The sequence below is a fragment of the Schistocerca serialis genome, chromosome 10, assembly GCF_023864345.2.
Source record: "Schistocerca serialis cubense isolate TAMUIC-IGC-003099 chromosome 10, iqSchSeri2.2, whole genome shotgun sequence".
NCBI lineage: Eukaryota > Metazoa > Arthropoda > Insecta > Orthoptera > Acrididae > Schistocerca > Schistocerca serialis.
The window spans coordinates 199,186,812-199,199,860 of NC_064647.1; positions in this window are offsets into that span (position 1 = coordinate 199,186,812).

The following is a 13,049-nucleotide window of genomic DNA, read 5'->3' on the forward strand; positions in this document are numbered from 1 at the left end:
ACTGGAATACTCTTTCAAATTCTGAAGGTGGCAGGGGTAAAATACAGGGAGCGAATGGCTATTTACAATTTGTACAGAAACCAGATGGCAGTTATAAGAGTCGAGGGGCATGAGAGGGAAGCAGTGGTTGGGAAAGGAGTAAGACAGGGTTGTAGCCTCTCCCCGATGTTATTCAATCTGTATATTGAGCAAGCAGTAAAGGAAACAAAAGAAAAATTCGGAGTAGGTATTAAAATTCATGGAGAAGAAGTAAAAACTTTGAGGTTCGCCGATGACATTGTAATTCTGTCAGAGACAGCAAAGGACTTGGAAGAGCAGTTGAACGGAATGGACAGTGTCTTGAAAGTAGGATATAAGATGAACATCAACAAAAGCAAAACGAGGATAATGGAATGTAGTCAAATTAAATCGGGTGATGCTGAGGGGATTAGATTAGGAAATGAGACACTTAAAGTAGTAAAGGAGTTTTGCTATTTAGGGAGTAAAATAACTGATGATGGTCGAAGTAGAGAGGATATAAAATGTAGACAGGCAATGGCAAGGAAATCGTTTCTGAAGAAGAGAAATTTGTTAACATCGAGTATAGATTTAAGTGTCAGGAAGTCGTTTCTGAAAGTATTTGTATGGAGTGTAGCCATGTATGGAAGTGAAACATGGACGATAACCAGTTTGGACAAGAAGAGAATAGAAGCTTTCGAAATGTGGTGCTACAGAAGAATGCTGAAGATAAGGTGGGTAGATCACGTAACTAATGAGGAGGTATTGAATAGGATTGGGGAGAAGAGAAGTTTGTGGCACAACTTGACTAGAAGAAGGGATCGGTTGGTAGGACATGTTTTGAGGCATCAAGGGATCACAAATTTAGCATTGTAGGGCAGCGTGGAGGGTAAAAATCGTAGAGGGAGACCAAGAGATGAATACACTAAGCAGATTCAGAAGGATGTAGGTTGCAGTAGGTACTGGGAGATGAAGAAGCTTGCACAGGATAAAGTAGTATGGAGAGCTGCATCAAACGAGTCTCAGGACTGAAGACCACAACAACAACAACAACAACAAACTATTGACGTGACTTGCACTCAGTTATTAGTTTAATAATACACTATTTCAGGATTCTGTCGCAATTTCAAGTGCGTTACAGTGTTACTGAGAAAAAATATTTCTAAACTCTGCTGTGTTCTAACAAGAGAAGCAGACTTTAATGTGGCAGCAGGAGAAGTTACGTATTCCTCAAAACTCGTCACAGTCCTTCATGAATCACTGTCTCCCCAACAACCTTCTTGGTACTATGGCTGAAAACTCCAGACGAGCCCTGTCGTGCAACATTTTCAGTGGCTTTTTTTTTATCAGCATTTCAATCTCAGTGAGCGTATACTTCTTGCTGTTTCCTGCCACATTACTTTTCACCTAGGCCCATGTACTCTGTCGGATTTAAATGAGCATGATACGAATTAAGCCTGATTAAAATATGTCCTGTACCGTTAGCCAATTCGTCGACATTGTAGCGTGAATTTTTGGCTTGTACAACACTAAAAGTTCCATTAATTCGCCTTTTACATGGCAGGTTAAACTTTATGTCATGGAACAGTTCTTTGCACCCACAGCAAAATATCAGCTTTCGTCCACTGCAGTGTTGGCACTTTATGCATCACAACAGAGTGGTAACGCGTTTTGTCCATTACTATTGTCGAATTGCGAGGAATGTTTGGCAGCAGAACGCTATGTTTCCAGCCGGTGAACGTGTTCTCGGACGACTCTTTTATTCCGAATCTCGTGCTGGGGACATGCTGTACTGCTGTCGTTAATGCAACGCCAACACAAAACACTTGTTCACAATGTCTGACGACTGCAGAACACTTTAACCCCAGAAAATACGACTTTACTACGAGGGCTGACGAACGTTGATTCATCTACAGCGAGATGTCACGTGGTACTATTTACTCATGGTTTGGCAACAGGGGAGCTTTACCAGCCGAACCGCTGACGGCGTGGTAGGGAAACCTGCTCGCCATTCATGTTACCTGGGCAATGGCGTCACGTCCCCCTCCAGTCAGGCAAACTTCAAAAGTTGTAACTAATTTTAAACGCACTATAATACTACAGAAGACCTTGGCAACTATAACCAATTAATCGTACAAACGATACAATCTGCTGGCACTAACAGTGCTCCAAAGAAAAACATCATAGAACATAAGGGCAGGCGTCCTATACCTATTGCTAACCTAAGCAAAGAAAAAAGAAAACTATATAGACAAATCAAACGTCTACCTAATGAAAGAGCAAAAACGGAATGGAACTGTCTTAATAATCAAACTAGATCAGAGATTCGCCAATTTAGAGCAAATAGATGAGAAAGTTGGTCGTAAGGAGTTGACCCACGTAACCCCACTCTCTTTTGGAATAAATCCGAGAGAATCACGGCCAAAACCATCACCGAAAAACCGGCTTTACGAATCGATGAGCACATCACGGCAGACGAAAAGGAGAAGTCTGAAATACTCCTTGATCTACTCGAAAAAAATACACGATTATCCACAAGACCCCAAATTTGACGACAATCACGAGGACATTATTATTAGGAAATTCTATCACGTCTATATGCCGCTCGGAGTGTCCGCGTGGTTTGAGGCGCCATGTCACGGATTCTGCCTCCTGCCGGAGATTCGAGTCTACCTCGGGCATGTGTGTGTGTGTGTGTGTGTGTGTGTGTGTGTGTGTGTGTGTGTGTGTGTGTGTGTGTCCGCCCCTGGTAGCTGAGTGGTCAGCGCGACAGAATGTCATACCTAACGGTCTGGTATCGATTCCCGGCTGGGTCGGAGATTTTCTCCGCTCAGGGACTGGGTGTTGTTTTGTCCTTATCATCATCATTTCATCCCCATCGACAAGCAAGTCGCTGGAGTGGCGTCAACTGGAAAGACTTGCACCCGGTGAACGGTCCACCCGACGGGAGGCCCTCGTCACACGACATTTCCATGGGAGTGTGTGTTGTTCTTAGCATTAAGTTAGTTAGTTTGAGTAGTGAGTAAATCTAGGGACTGATGACCTCAGCAGAGTGGTCACTTAGAAATTCACACACATTTTAACATTTTTTTCACTTCTATGCAAAAATACCACACCATCATCCACTTTTAAAAGAAATACCAGAATATAAGGCATAACCTTTGCCATATCAAGCGGCAAGAACGCAACTTCTGGAACTGACGGCACTGGACGACTCCATCTCAAACTACTTCTACCGCAGGGACTTGCTCAGGCGCTAAAACATTTATTTAATGCAACCTTAACTCAAAAAACTATGCCATCTCAGTGGAAAAATGCATATATTAGAATGATTCCGAAACCTGGAAAACCCAAAAACAACCCTAACTCATACATTACTTCCAATAACTGACAAAATCTTTGAAGCAATAATTAACAACAGCCTACAACAGTTTGCACAAGGCTACAGCATGATACCACATGAACAAGATGGTTTCAGAAACAGTCATCACCGGCGCGCAAGTCGCCCAATGTAGCGTCGAATGAAATAAGACTTGCATTTGGCGGCCGAACTTCCCCGAATAGGGGCCGCCCGGCCAACGATGCCACGCGCTCATTTCCATTTACAGTACTGCTGATTCATTGTTAAGCCTTTCTAGCAAAGCAGCAGCAACCTGAAACGAAGCGAATTCTACCCTCTTTCTGGACATAGAACGCGAGTTTCTTAAGATATAGCATGCGGGACTTCTTCACAAAATGTTAAAATACAACTTTCCACCAGAAATAGTACAATAATAGCTAACCTTATTAGAAATAGAAGAGTACGAATTAGGTATCAAAAACTGCCCTACTTCACACCCGAAGTCAGAGTCCCTCACGATACCGTCGTCTCCCCATTGTTATATACGATATATACAGCTGACATCCCAAGACTCAGGTGGTGGAACGAAGGCATAGCTCCGTACGCAGATGCTGTCGCTTACTGATATCGTACACCTACCTGCAATGCAATCAATGAACAACCTTACAGCCACATCAGAAAACTTGAAACATGGCTCGGTAAATGGAGAATCCGACCTAATCCAATCAAAAGTCAAACTCTCCTATTCAGTCATAGGAATCCTAGTAATCGCCAGCAACAGGACCCCAACAAACTAAACACTCGATTTTGGTGACAAGAAATTACCCCACAACCAAACGTCAAATACAATTTTGGTAAACATTTTTGTAAAGCAGTGATCAATAAATTGTTATATTTTGACTAAAGTTCAGTCTTGATCACGTCATGTATGTTTTAATGATACAGGTGACCGGTTTCGGTTCTTTCTACAAAACTATCATCAGACCTGTGGATAAATTTTAAGAAATACTAGATACCAATCTTTAAATAAGATGAAAGTGTCTAATGATGTCAAACTTTAACAAGATAAAATAAAATAAATTATACCCTGGCTCCTTTAGGATGGTAGGCGGAGCTCTCCTCGCTGCTACGCAGTCAACTGATGGTTATGAGTGCTGAGCACGAGCTTAAATATGCAGAGGCTCCGCCTACTTCCTGTCACACTACTTCACAACTGCCAATCAGCGTTCATAATATGACGCCATCGTCAAAGTATAAAAGTAGGAAATACACTAATAACATAAAATTGATTCATTTAAATATCTGATTAACAGATAGTTAGTATGTCTACAGCTTATTTATATTTTGGATAAAAACAGGGAACTACGATGTGTAACTTTCACATCTTTGATGTAACTGGTACTGTAGTAGTATTAAGGTTGCCCATAGAGGGCACAACTGTTACAAATCGTAGTTCCATGTTTTTATCCAAAATATAAATAAGCTGTAGACATACTAACTATCTGTTAATCAGATATTTAAATGAATCAATTTTATGTTATTAGTGTATTTCCTACTTTTATACTTTGACGATGGCGTCATATTATGAACGCTGATTGGCAGTTGTGAAGTAGTGTGACAGGAAGTAGGCGGAGTCTCTGCATATTTAAGCTCGTGCTCAGCACTCATAACCATCAGTTGACTGCGTAGCAGCGAGGAGAGCTCCGCCTACCATCCTAAAGGAGCCAGGGTATAATTAATTTTATTTTATCGTGTTAAAGTTTGACATCATTAGACACTTTCATCTTATTTAAAGATTGGTATCTAGTATTTCTTAAAATTTATCCACAGGTCTGATGATGGTTTTGTAGAAAGAACCGAAACCGGTCACCCGTATCATTAAAACATACATGACGTGATCAAGACTGAACTTTAGTCAAAATAAAACGTCAAATATCTTGGAATCTATCCAGATGAACTCTTAACTTGGCAGAAAAACACGACTGGAAAGATTAAACAAGCTGAAAGCCGACTTTATTTATTACGTCTCATGAAATACCGAACACGTGGTGTCGAGCAACCGTTTGCCCTCCTTACACACAAAATATTTGTCCGAGCCATTCTTGAACATTGATCTCAGGCACGGATTATGTCATCTAACCAAACGAAAAAAAAAACAGAAATTGTATCTGCTCACCGGAGGATGCAACGAATAGCTGGAGATCTACACTGTGACTTCTCAGCAAAACCAAGAACGTACTAGAATAAAAGAACAAATCACCAGATTCGGTCTCAACAGACTACGTAACAATTGACTTACAAAATCATTCATGCAGCACGATCGTACAGTGTTTAATTTTCCGAAATTCAGATATGCATTTCCTCCCTACACTATTCACAGAGCACTATCGAATTCACTCCAACAGAATCCTCTGGAAAACGAAGACATCAATGAAACTGTCAATAGACCAAGAATACCTACAACAATTTGGGATGATGCAGGAGCCTGATAAAGAAAGAAAAACTTATTAGGCAAAATTACTTGAGCCAAATATACTGTACAAAAAAGACAATATTTTCATCATACATCGACCAATTTGCAAGTTTTTGGTCTTCCACATAATTAGACGTAAATTTTCTACATCAACAAATTTACAATATCACAATATAAAGTTATTAAAAACACTGAGTCAATTTGAGGATGTATAAGGCGAACAATGGGCAACCGATCCCAGCTGGGGTTTTTTTTTCAAACGAGATGTTTTTTCTTCAGCAATAAGTCAAATGGCGGGATCTGGAACGAATGAAGCTTAATGGATAACATCTTCCTCTCAATTATCCATCCATAGACAATTAAAAAACCTACAAAATAAAATAAGCAGCGAATCATGTCCTTCAATTAAAAAAAAAAAAAAAGCATCAGCGACCACCTGAAGATGGCAATAAGTCTTTTTGGCGAAATATCGTGGAGTAATTACGGCATGACTCGGTCGGACACCTGAGAATTCTACAAGCCGTATCAGAATCTCTACAGTATTTCCTGAGATTAGCATTCACATAGAAAACGTGGCGTTGGACTTCAAATTATCATATGTAAGCCTACAGATCCCGATTCCCACCATCAACACCATAAAAAATTTAATCACGGATGCCATAAGAAATATTTGATTCCAGCGTCTGTGGCATTTGAGCCTATTTCCCCTTGTGAGAATATTAAATCACGACCTGGTTGTGTGTAAAAAACTATCAACGGAAATGTGTAAATTCATAAAGGCGCCCGTGAGGTTGAATTCTGAACTACAAAGTTGCCCGAAGACACTTTTGATTTTGTTTCCATCAGGAAGCAAAAACAAGCCCTTAGGCGATGCATTAGGTGAATACAGAATATGACATTTTTCTCCGTGAAATGAGCAACTCTTTGGTTTTCTATGTGACAAACTGCATTACCGTGATGACGACTAATGTGTAATTTCGGTTGTTTTCCGTTATTTCATCGATGATTTGTCGAAGCAATCTGTTGTATACCATTCGGCAATATCTGTTGCTTGACCCTGTAAAGCAGTGGTCGCGATATATTAGTGGAGCCAAAGAAGCTAGCCATCAGTTGTTCGGGAGTGCTCCGCAACGAACTGCTACTTCATCTGGTACCGATTACTCTTGGAACATTCGGACAGTTCATTGCTGCACCGCCTCGTACGGATGTAACCAAGGTTCGTCTTATACTAAGGTGTTGGTTGGTTGGTTGGTTTGTGGGATTAAAGGGACCAGACTGCTAAAAAACTAAAACCACCTAAAGAGAATAAAAAACGAACAACAGGAAAGACGGCAGACGACACAGGACAAGAAATACTCCGACAGAGAACAAACACCGAGTGTATTAAGGTGTTATGTGTGGCTTTTTCCTTTCTCTGTCGAATTTTCTGAACATTTCCGCACACCAATTGAAACAAGCCTGCTTTCGAGGTTCTGTCAAATTGTGTGGAATCCATCGCGAACACAGCTATACTCTGTTCATCATAAAAATAAACCTGATGTAAAAAAAAAAAAACAACACAAACGCGATGATTGGTCACAAGCCGTAGCACACGTACACTGTTAAGCTCTAGGAAGTAGCTCCTACTTATGTATATCTTGTTTCTAAGTTACGTTAAATGAAACTTAGAGACATTGTATTGTATTAATGGCTATCAACGTTTTTCTGAATCACTCTTAGCTATGTAGATTTTATTCCTAAAATATGTACAGTCACAGTCTCTGTACTGTTGTGCTCTGATTGTCGCGCTGTTAATTCGCAGTATCAAAATGGCTGACGTTGCTTCCTGCTCAGTAGTGAAACACGCGTATGAAACACAGTTAAAAAGTGTCGAAAAATAGGCTGTTATTAATGTTTTTCATAGATTTACAGAAAAAAACGGCTTTGAAGTTTTCCGAGGGACTGTAATTCATACTGTTGAGATACAAGTACAGATTGGACGTATAGTGGGATCGGTAGCGTAGTGGGTTAATAATCTGGTGCAGTGCATGGTTCAAGTCGCACCTTGGTATTGTTTCTTTTTTTCGTTCAATTTGAAATATCTACATCTTGTAATTGTGAAATTCATCATCATTTTTTATGAATAATGCACATCATCTTCTTTCTAATTATATATTGTACGCGAAATTCGTTTTCATATGAAATATAAATTCCGAACCATCGATGACCTTTGGAGAAAAGAGAACCACTTGTATGAATATCAAGAGCTCAGATGGAAACCCACTTCTAAGCAAAGAAGGGAAAGCAGAAAGGTGGAAAGAGTATATAGAGGGTGTATACAAGGGCGATGTACTTGAGGACAATATTATGGAAATGGAAGAGGATGTAAATGAAGATGAAATGGGAGATACGATACTGCGTGAAGAGTTTGACAGAGCACTGAAAGACCTGAGCCGAAACAAGGCCCCGGGAATAGACAACATTCCATTGGAACTACTGACGGCCTTGGGAGAGCCAGTCCTGACAAAACTCTAACATCTGGTGAGCAAGATATGTGAGACAGGCGAAATACCCTCAGACTTCAAGACGAATATAATAATTCCAATCCCAAAGGAAGCAGGTGCTGACAGATGTGAAAATTACCGAACAATCAGTTTAATAAGACACGGCTGCAAAATACTAACACGTATTCTTTACAGACGAATGGAAAAACTGGTAGAAGCGGACCTCTGGGAAGATCAGTTTGGATTCCGTAGAAATATTGGAATACTTGAGGCAATACTGACCCTACGACTTATCTTAGAAGCTAGATTAAGGAAAGGCAAACCTACGTTTCTAGCATTTGTAGATTGGAGAAGCTTTTGACAATGTTGACTGGAATACTGTTTCAAATTCTGAAGGTGGCAGGGGTAAAATACAGGGAGCGAAAGGCTATTTACAATTTGTACAGAAACCAGATGGCAGTTATAAGAGTCAAGGGGCATGAAAGGGAAGCGGTGGTTGGGAAGTGAGTGAGACAGGGTTGTAGCCTCTCCCCGATGTTATTCAATCTGTATATTGAACAAGCAGTAAAGGAAACAAAAGAAAAATTCGGAGTAGGAATTAAAATCTATGGAGTAGAAATAAAAACTTTGAGGTTCGCCGATGACATTGTAATTCTGTCAGAGACAGCAAAGGACTTGGAAGAGCAATTGAACGGAATGGACAGTGTCTTGAAAGGAGGATATAAGATGAACATCAACAAAAGCAAAACGATGATAATGGAATGTAGTCGAATTAAGTCGGGTGATGCTGAGGGAATTAGGTTAGGAAATGAGACATTTAAAGTAGTACAGGAATTCTGCTACTTGGCGGGCAAAATAACTGATAATGGTCGAAGTAGAGAGGATATAAAATGTAGACTGGCAATGGCAAGGAAAGCGTTTCTGAAGAAGAGAAATTTGGTAACATCGAGTACAGATTTAAGTGTCAGGAAGTCGTTTGTGAAAGTATTTGTGTGGAGTGTAGCTATGTATGGAAGTGAAACATGGACGATAACTAGTTTGGACAAGAAGAGAATAGAAGCTTTCGAAATGTCGTACTACAGAAGAATGCTGAAGATTAGATGGGTAGATCACATAATTAATGAGGAAGTATTGAATAGGATTGGGGAGAAGTTTGTGGCACAACTTGACCAGAAGAAGGGATCGGTTGGTAGGGCATGTTCTGAGGCATCAAGGGATCACAAATTTAGTATTGGAGGGCAGTGTGGAGGATAAAAATTGTAGAGGGAGACTATGAGATGAATGCATTAGACAGATGCAGAAGGATGTGGGTTGCCGTAGGTACTGGGAGATGAAGCTTGCACAGGATAGGTTAGCATGGAGAGCTGCATCAAACCAGTCTCAGGACTGAAGACCACAACAAACAAGAACTATCGATATTTTATTAAAGGTTATTTATAAAGGCTGCTAAATTAAGAAAACATAACAATTTAATTTTTTAGAAAAAAATGAAAAACCAGATAGTCTCTATCTGCACTATTTCCATTGTTTTATACCACAGATGTAGTCTCACACGAACCATAGTGATAAGTGAAGAAGACACACGGAAAACAATGATTTTCACAGCATCGAGCACACCATACACATGCTACATTTGCCACAGTACCATTACAATATGAGCCCAACAGAACTGATCTGGAGCCAAGTGAAGGGATTTGTCGGGAGACTCACGTAACTTTTCACACTTCACTGACGAACGCTGGCGGGATATAGAACGGCGCGTCATAGAAGAGGAGAAATTGCAGGTGCTGTGTTATTTCGTGGATTCTGTTGTTGATCCACTCGTTATCAAACGTACATAAGCAGATGACAGTTCCAGAATTGAAATGTATGTCTCGGATAAGGAAGGAGCTAACAGATTACCGGACGAGTGACTAATTAATACGTTCAATGCCTTCAGTATTCGACAATATGGTAAAACCCCTGCAATATGTTTTTGCATTACACACACAGCTCGCTCAGAAAAATTACCCTGTGTTCAAGTTAGGAATTTTCACCACTCTTGTTTGCAATCTGAATACTATAAAATACTACACAACACTATGTTAGGTGAGAAGTAGGGCATTTTACGCTTTCCGGCTGGTCAGCTAAGAAGCGTGCGAAAGTGTTGGAGTTTTGCCGAATATTATTTCATTCTATTTAAAAATTAAATGACATTCCAAGCTATATTGTTTCTCTAATCAACTATTTTTAGAGTCTAAACAGTAAGTAGCCTGTTTAGGTTTTTATGTTGGTAATGCCACGTAGTGCTCTGTATGAAAATCGTTGACTGCGCTGTGTGCAGTCTGTGGCTGGTTGGACTCATTGTTGGAATATTCGCTTGTGTAGTGTTGGGATGTTGGATGTGAACAGCGCGTAACGTTGGGCAGTTGTTTTGAGCGGACTATCGGGACGTGTGTCCGTCAGAAAAAGGAAATTTGTTTAATTGAATGTCACAAATTTATATATATATGTATTATGACTTTTGAACGCTATTAAGGTAAATACATTGTTTGTTCTCGATCTAAATCTTTCAAATGGTTCAAATGGCTCTGAGCACTATGGGACTTAACATCTATGGTGATCAGTCCCCTAGAACTTAGAACTACTTAAACCTAACTAACCTAAGGACATCACACAACACCCAGCCATCACGAGGCAGAGAAAATCCGACACCGCCGGGAATCGAACCCGGGAACCCGGGCGTGGGAAGCGAGAACGCTACCGCACGACCACGAGATGCGGGCCCTCTAAATCTTTCATTTACTAACTATGTCCATCAGTAGTTAGTGCCTTCAATAGTGAGAATCTTATTTAGCTGGCAGTATTGACGCTCGCTGTATTGCAGTAGTTCGAGTAACGAAGATTTTTGTGACGTAAGTGACTCTTGAAAGGTATAGGTATATTGTTAGTCAGGGCCATTCTTTTGTAGGGATTATTTAAAGTCAGATTGCGTTGCGCTAAAAATATTGTGTGTCTGTTTAGTGATGATCAGAATAATAAAGAGAGAACTGTCTGAGTACTTCCAGTTTTGCTCAACTGTTTGAAAATCAAATAAAGTAGAAGTTTACCAGCACTGTCATTCATAATTTTTCAAAGGGAACGTTTCAAAACTATAACTGCCTAATCATTGCAGGTTAGTTCGCCCAGTTGGCTGGCCAATGCTGTCCAAGTTAAATGCGCCAGTAAAGCTGTTGTCCCGCATTAACGCTTTGTGCATAACACAGCATAAAGCGTGTCACTATGATCCTACCTGACTGTACTGGACACAGCTTGGCTTCCGCTCCACATGAAAGAAATCCAATGAGATTCAGGCAAACGCGGAAGAATACATGGTGTAATGTTTTCGTCAGGTTAATTCTTAAGATGAACACAGAATAAATGTTGAAGCAAAATCGAGTGCACTGTAGTGTTTGACATACACTACCCAACCAAAGGGTCCAGACATCTGGTGGTGGAAATTAATATGCATTGTGCCCACCATTCGCCGTTATGACAGCCTGGTCTCTGCTGGGGACTCTCTCATTAAGGTGACTGAATACCTGGTGGAATGACAGCCCATGTTGTTGTTGTTGTTGTTATTGTCTTCAGTCCTGAGACTGGTTTGATGCAGCTCTCCATGCTACTCTATCCTGTGCAAGCTTCTTCATCTCCCAGTACTTACTGCAACCTACATCCTTCTGAATCTGCTTAGCGTATTCATCTCTTGGTCTCCCTCTACGATTTTTACCCTCCACGCTGCCCTCCAATGCTAAATTTGTGATCCCTTGATGTCTCAGAACATGTCCTACCAACCGATTCCTTCTTCTAGCCAAGTTGTGCCACAAACTCCTCTTCTCCCCAATTCTATTCAATACCTCCTCATTAGTTATGTGATCTACCCATCTAATCTTCAGCATTCTTCTGTAGCACCACATTTCGAAAGCTTCTATTCTCTTCTTGTCCAAACTATTTATCGTCCATGTTTCACTTCCATACATGGCTACACTCCATACAAATACTTTCAGAAACGACTTCCTGACACTTAAATCTATACTCGATGTTAACAAATTTCTCTTCTTCAGCCCATGCTTCCCCAAAACCCAAAAACAGAGAAGGGATGCTGAGGTCTGGACGGTAATCGACGTTATAACTCGTCTCAAACGTGTTCCGTTGGTCTCATGTCGGGAGAAGGCTAGTCCATTTCACAATGCATGTTACTGTTCACAATTCATTCCCTTACAGTTGCCAGTTATGATAGGGTATGTTGTTACGCTAATACAGTCATCGTCTCGAAACTGTTCCTCTACCATACTCAGTACACAATGATGTGAAATATGTGCACCTCCTGCCGCCTTTGCCGGCCATTGTGGCCGAGCGGTTCTAGGTGCTTCAGTCTGGAACAGCGCGACCGCTCCGGTCGCAGGTTCGAATCCTGCCTCGAGCATGGATGTGTGTGATGTAGTTAGTTAGGTTTAAGTAGTTCTAAGTTCTAGGGGACTGATGACCTCAGCTGTTAAGTCCCATAGTGCTCAGAGCGATTTGAACCATTTTTGAACCTCCCGTCTTTTCGTTTTTTTAGCGCAATAAGGTGTCCAGGCCATAACTACGAAGAGCATCCCCAAACTGTATCACCAACTCCTGCGTATTTCACAGTTAGCACACAAACACTTGATGACAAGTAACATTCTCCAGACATTTTCCAAACCCAAACCGTTCGATCGGACTGCCAAGGGGTATAGCGTAAGCCTTCACTCTA